The sequence below is a fragment of the Physella acuta genome, unplaced genomic scaffold (assembly GCF_028476545.2).
Source record: "Physella acuta isolate Inbredline_101_S28 unplaced genomic scaffold, ASM2847654v3 ptg000738l, whole genome shotgun sequence".
NCBI lineage: Eukaryota > Metazoa > Mollusca > Gastropoda > Physidae > Physella > Physella acuta.
In genome coordinates this window covers 1,447,657-1,455,000 of record NW_026732256.1, presented here as the reverse complement: position 1 = coordinate 1,455,000, position 7,344 = coordinate 1,447,657, and the positions used below count along the sequence as shown (strand labels likewise).

The window sequence follows — 7,344 nt, the reverse complement described above, 5'->3', positions numbered from 1 at the left end:
CGTAACAGGGCTATTCCCAGGTGTCTATGAATAACCTCTACGGTAATTCCCAATGAGCTGTTTCATGCGAATACTACTAGGAATAATATCTTGTATCTGGAGAGTGAGGAATAGATTAAGATAGCATTGTTGTTTTTATTGTGGTAAAAAATTATGTTAAGTATAATCATATATGTTTAAATCATTATGGTTTAGTTTTGTTTACCTTTAAGGTTCATATCTGTTACGTAGATCTTGATGATCAATTATTAAATGTAACTAAATATATACTAATTAATCAGGGCTTAGTAATTTTTTAAAGTAATAGTTCATTTTGTTATTCAACTGTCGGTTATCATTTTTAAGTTCACATATAATAAATTTAAGGTGAAATAAAGTGTCCTTTTTAATTAATTATTATTATTATTTTTCCGTCGCAATATTCTAAAGTTGTTTTTCCTCTTAGCAAAATTGTAAGGAAATTGTCGTTTTTTTTTCTGCAAAAATCTCCGCAATCATGAACCAAACAAAAAATTATTTAAAAGCTTACCTTCGAAAAATAGCAGCATAAAATTAAATTAAATAAAGATTAAAGGTTCGAACCCACAACATCCGACATAACAACACGCAGATGTCCACTCAACCAACTAGCTTCATAAAGGCGTTTTTAACGTAAAAACGGAATAGCATAAAAACGGCGCTATATATATATATATATATATATATATATATATATATATATATATATATATATATATATATATATATATATATATATATATATGTGTGTGTGTGAGTTTGTGTGTGTTTGTGTGGATTTGTTCATGTGTGTGTTTGTGTGTTTTGTGTGTGTTTGTATGTGAGTGTACGTGTGTTTGTGTGTGTATGTGTGTTTGAGTGTGTTTGTGTGTGTATTTATGTTTGTTTATGTGTGTTTGTATGTGTGCGTGTTTTTTTGTGTGTTTGTTTGTGTGCTTTAAGTGTGTATATTTGTTTGTGTGTGTGTTTGTGTAGTGTGTGTGTGTCAGTTTGTATGGGTGTGAGTGTGGGTGTGTGTGGGTGTGTGTGTTTTTCTGTGTTTGTGTGTGTGTTTGTGTGTGTTTGTGTGAGTGTGTATGTATGTTTGTGTTTGTGTGTATGTGTGTTTGTATTTGTGTGTTTGTATGTGTATATGTATGGATATCTATAATAGTACCATAGCAGTGTATGTATGTTTATGTTTGTGTGTGTGTGTTTGTGTGTATGTTTTTGTTTTTTGTGTGTGTTTTTGTAGGTGTGTGTGTTTGTGTATAAATATCTGTATAATAGTACCATAGTAGTGTATGCATGTTTGTGTGTATGTGTTTGTATGCTTTTGTGTGTATGTGTATGAATATATGTATAATAGGACCATAGAAGTATGTATGTTTGTATTTGTGTGTGTGTGTTTGTGTGTATGTCTGTGTGTGTGTTTGTGTGTTTGTGTTTGTATGTGTGTGTATGCGTATGAATATCTGTATAATAGGACCATAGTAGTATGTTTGTCTGTATTTGTATGTGTGTGTGTTTGTGTGTATGTTTGTGTGTGTTTGTGTGTGTTTGTATGTATGTGTTTGCTTGTGTGTGTGTGTGTGTCTGTGTATGAATATATGTATAATAGGACCATATAAACATTCTTACTAAAGATGTCAATCATCACTATAAAAAATTGTTATTGTTGATACTGGGAATTAAATGTATTGTTCTGTTCTTGTTTACTAAATATACAGCTATTACAGTAGATATGTTTTGTTATATGCTTACATTTTTATTTAAAATCATTGTCGGTATTGATTTATCTTGAACAACCTTAAAGAGGTAGGCGATTATTACATAGATTAAAATATAACCAGATTAAAGTGCTCAACTGTAAGGTTGTAAAATTTGTAAAATGTTAAACAAGTAGCTACAAACAAACATTAATTTAAAACTACACTTTCTTATTTTTAAGCCCGACCAACAGTACTAACATAGATAGTAAAAAATGTTTTCATTGAGTCATTATTTGCAGTTACTATAAAGTTGTTGTAGCTACACCAGTGGCCTCATTAGTTTCTGTGTTATGGACATCAAAACACATTTCTTCATTAATACTTTTTTCTGTAGACTCCCCCGCACACTCAATATACGCGGTGTAATTTGTTTCGTATTGATTGCTGTTCGAGGGACTACCACGTTCAGTAGCAGTAGCAGTAACAGTTTCACTTGAGCTAGTCGTAATCTCGTCGTAGGGGTTTTCGTCGGGGTCACTGTTGTCCACGACGTCGATGTAGGAGTGCGTGTCACCTTCTTGTGTTGCTGATGTGGACTTGTCGCTGTTTGTTGGCTCGATGTATATGTTGTCACTTTGTCTGCCTGTATAGTGTAGGAAAATAGCTAAAAACGTTGACTAAGTAATATGAATTAGTTAAGATATTTTTCACAATCTTTATTCTCTATCACTCTTTTTTTATTATAGATATATATTTGCAATTCGATCATTGAAACTCACATTTGTATGTGCTACTAATACATACACAGAGCCAAATAATGAAGAAAGAAACACTTTCTCACACTCATGTCCCTATTTAGGGACGGAGTGGTCTAATGGTAGAGCGTACGACTTCTATCCTGAACGTCTCGAGGTCAGATCTAGGGCCCAAGTTTTTAGGTCATCCCTGAGTCCACCCAGCTCTGATCGGTACCTGAGATAGAGATAGCCATAGTGACGACTGTACAATCTCTTCATATGCCAAGGTCACAGAACTCTACTTTACCTTCCCAGTGGTTCGAATGGCTAGGAAGCCGTATTAATAATTAATATTTTATTTTTAGTATCTTCAGTCCTTTTACCTTTAAGATTCAATTACGTGTAAACAAGTAATGAATCAGTCTAAATTATGGGCTACATAAAGTAGATTAAATACCTTTCAGCCTTGTGAATGCTATTATAATTATCATGCTTGTTATTATAACACCACCACCGAGTGAAAAGCCAATTTCAAAATAATATGAAGTACCCGTACTAGCTGTTGAATTATAAAATTCATGTATGCCTACATTATATATATATATATATATATATATATATATATATATATATATATATATATATATATATATATAAATTAGTCATATTAAATAGAGGATTAACAATAGGACTTAATGTATGAAGACTAGTACGTTATAAGCAAAGTAAGTAGAGTAATTAAATAGTTACTTAAGTTACGTGATGGCGTAGGCCCAGTGTTGTTTTCTTCTGCAATAATAAAATAACATTTTTACAGTTTTAATATAAACGTTTCTAATGTTTTTGAATCCAAGGTAGACAAGTTTTGTAGATATGCTTAATTGATTACAAACATATTTATTTCCCAAATTTTCTAAACTATTTCAGCATATTTCTATATGGCAAATAAAGGAGGTTAGCCATAAAAAGCTTCTGTAACTATTTGTTGTTAAATTCCCTTTAGAATCCTAAAATATTTTCCTACCTATTTGCTCTCTCTCTCTCTCTCTATCTCTCTTTCATACAGTCATTACCGGCTCTAAACCATGTCAGCGGTCTCTTGTCACGCGATTTTCCCTCAGGTTTTCTCTTTCTTCCCAGTGCATCGTGACTTACGGGTAAGCGAGCAAGCGGTCTATCGCTAGACCACGCCGTCCCTTTGAACCTATTTCTTCTAAACCCAATGGATCTGAACTCCTTCCTAACTCTGTATCTTCATGTTGTAACAAAAAGCCACCATTTTATGTTGCGGGCGGAACCCATTGAACAAGTGATAACCTTTGACACCAGAGCCCTTAGCTGTAGTCATCATCATATTTACAGCATTCGTCATCCTATCTTTAACCTACATTAATTTCACGAAGCAAACTGTCACGGATATTGTACTTAGAAATATTCGCTTGCTCAAATACCGGGTTTAACAACGTTAGATAAGATGATTGGTTTCTTACTCATCGCAATTTATACTTCCTATCAATAACGTTCAAATGTACTAGACGTAATTATTATATAATTGCACACATTAATTAGTACAATGAATGTTAACATATTAGCGTTTAAAGTTGCTGAAAATAAAAAGGGTTGATTGGATATCTCTTTTATTAAACGGTTTTTTTTCTATCCCTAGTTTATATTATTGTATGAGTTATAACAGGGGCGTAGCGAAGGGGGGGGAGGGCGGGGGGTGCGGACCGCAACGGGTGACGCCATTTAGGAGGGGGGGGGGGGTGACACCAAGGCAAAAAATAGCAAAATATATACAGAAAAATGATAATTCCACTTTAATAAGTGGTTAATAAGAGTGTTAAATAGTCTTTTAAGAGCAAATTTGATAAATCCCTACAACGGACGAGGGGGGGGGGGGGGTGACACCATTAAGTGCCGCACCGTGTGACACCCGACCTCGCTACGCAACTGAGTTATAATATGAACCGTGTTAATCATAAACTTTGTATATTTTATTTTTAATCTTTTCACTCAATCATCCGTGGAACATCGTAGGGGCAACGATGTTTACCAAACCTGAACTAATCAATCTAAACTCAGTTAAGCTAATTAAATAGATACAAGAATAACAAAGAATAATCTAGACGCACGAAATCAAATAAAAGTTGTAACCCTTATAACGACATAGAAAAAAAACTAAATATGTATCATAAGCATGATAAATGTTAAAAAAATTATAGATAAGTGTATTAGTTTAACGTTTGAGAATTGAACGCACATGTATCTTTTCAGTAGATCTATTAGTAATTTAAAACTTCCCGTAAACATCCCATTCAACACCCCGGTGTTAAAAATCTGCTTGAAAAATAACGTAAAACAAATGGAATTCAGGAACATGTGTGAGAACTGTACAGAATAATTGCGAACTATTAATACGGCAACTACAGGCGACTCAGAGGAGATAATACTATAAATTACATCAATATTTTTTTTAAAATTCGTGTTAAATTAAAAATAATACATGCACTTAATTAAAGTGGTACTTATAAGTACCGTAAGTAGATAAAGGGTTAAGTAATTATTTCTACTCACTACACACTTTCAAGAGACCATTTGTATTGTTGGGAACTGTCTCTAACATAGTATTTTCATTGGCCGGAGCTGTCTCTACTGCTAACTCCAAAATGTATTCATCTATTTCTCTGCATTTGCAATTATAGTAGTCTTCAAGGCATTTTCCATATCTTATTCGAAGAAGGCATATCTGTTGATATCATTAATTGCTTAGTATTACGTAAATATAATTATGATTTTAATTTTTAAAATGTGCCTTAACTATACCAAAACTAATTGCTAACACAAACTGTGAAAAATAATATTATTAAAAAAAATATTAACTTGTTAAATTTGTTTATTTTTTTTATGGCGATTTAAATAAATAATATACATATTTCCTTATCAATTACTTAAAAGATAGATGTTGACGTTATGTTGTATAGACAATAAAACGTAGTTAAAATACTTCTTTACAGTTAGCTCTGATTGAGCAGAATTATTTCCAGTTCCTCTGGTTTTGAGTCGAATTTGTCTTATGTTTTTGTACGCACTTGTAACATTTACTACAACTGTTAAACTGTAGTTGGCTGAAACATTAGTACAGGGAATTACGTTTCTTATCATAACATCGTCCACATAAGAAGCTGGGGAAACATAAAAAGGCATAAATGTACATTACTTTTAGTATTTTCATTACATACAACCTATGCTACTAAAGAAATCATGTATTAACAACTGTAAACTTGTAACAAGTGTCTTATCCACTTAAGTAAATTTCAAATATATATATATAGTAGTAAAGAAAACTTGCCATATGCCATCGCTAATACCATTAATGCAAATCTCACGATATATGTCAGTAGATAATGCTGCATATTACTCAATGTTAATTTTTTCTAGATAAAGTAAACCGAAACAAAGAAGTATAGCAGTTGAAATCCAGATGTAATGATCTTATAGAATACAATGAGAGCAGGAAATGGGCAATTTAAAGTGACTAAAAGTACTTGATCTAAGTTCATTGCTAAACGGGGTTAAAAAATGTATTTAAAAACATAGCGGTAAATTAATCTCAATTCGTCATTATTTAATTAGATACACTGACATTTTGCTAACTTATGCATTTATCACATATCAAACACAAGAATGCACACTCAGACACACACACACATAGACACACATACACACAGACAGACAGACACACACACAAAGAGAGAGAGAGACAAAAGATGTAGAGCGAAAGGTTGCTAACCTGAAATTCTCGAGTTCGAATCTGCGTCCAAATAAAAATGGGAAAGGCGATTGTACAAAGTGTTAAAACGCCATTACTTCATATAATATATAAGCAGAGGTCAAGATCTTTTCATTATCATACATGGATCGCAAGTTCAAGAGGATTCATTACTTTACTTTTACTTTTTAAATAGGTCGCTAGCCTATATAAATATATTCATACATACATATATACATACATATATATATATATATATATATATATATATATATATATATATATATATATATAATATATATATATGTGTGTGTGTGTGTGTGTGTGTATATATATATATATGTACATGTATATATATTTATATATATATATATATATATATATATATATATATATATATATATATATATATATATATATTTGAACAAAGAGAAAAACAAATATAGGACTTTGCTATGGACTTTAAGATATATTTTTAATATTGTTTTTTTTATTTCAAGGACAACATGGGTAAAGTGAATTTGTATGTGGTTAAATTCATGATAAATATGTGGGTACTACACTATGTTTTTGGTAAGTAGCCCCTGTAATTATCACATAAAACCCTGCGCCAATAAATTGTAAATCTAATCCTGTTTAATGTATGATCCAACATATAGGCCTACTGTATTTGCAGGAGATTTGTGTGATCCGTGTGTAGAGAACAATCAGTGCCGCATTTCTCATGTCTTCCAACTAAATGGTCCTCTCCCTGTACATTTTCTTTGGAGGAAATAGGGTGTTGATTATTTGATATGCTACCCTCAACACCCTGCCGAATGCCAATTTATACATGAACAAGAACAATTTGAGAAAGCAAATATTCAATTAAATGATGGAAACATTTATCTAGAAGTTGTTTTTAACACAAACAGATGGAATAAAACAACATCTGAGAGAAAATGGGATTTATTTTCTTATCAAAATGCTTTGAAGCACCTCTACTCCTGTCATGTGAATGTGTGTAGTAAGTATCCTGTTATAATTTTACAAATAATTATAGGAAAATAACGAAACATGTTGGTAAATAATGATATTAGAGCCTTAGACAAAGAGAAAGACCAGTGATTAAAAAATTAAAGACAGC

General features: G+C 31.8%; 1 long non-coding RNA gene across 1 annotated transcript; it reads right to left on the bottom strand.

The window, feature by feature from the left end:
- Nucleotides 1-2,078: 2,078 nt before the first annotated feature.
- LOC131950127 (uncharacterized) lies at nucleotides 2,079-3,239 on the bottom strand. The gene is made up of 3 exons (XR_009388290.1): nucleotides 3,197-3,239; nucleotides 2,904-3,005; nucleotides 2,079-2,352 (listed from the first exon to the last, which is right to left on the bottom strand). It is a non-coding gene; the product is annotated as an uncharacterized LOC131950127 (long non-coding RNA).
- Nucleotides 3,240-7,344: the final 4,105 nt, after the last annotated feature.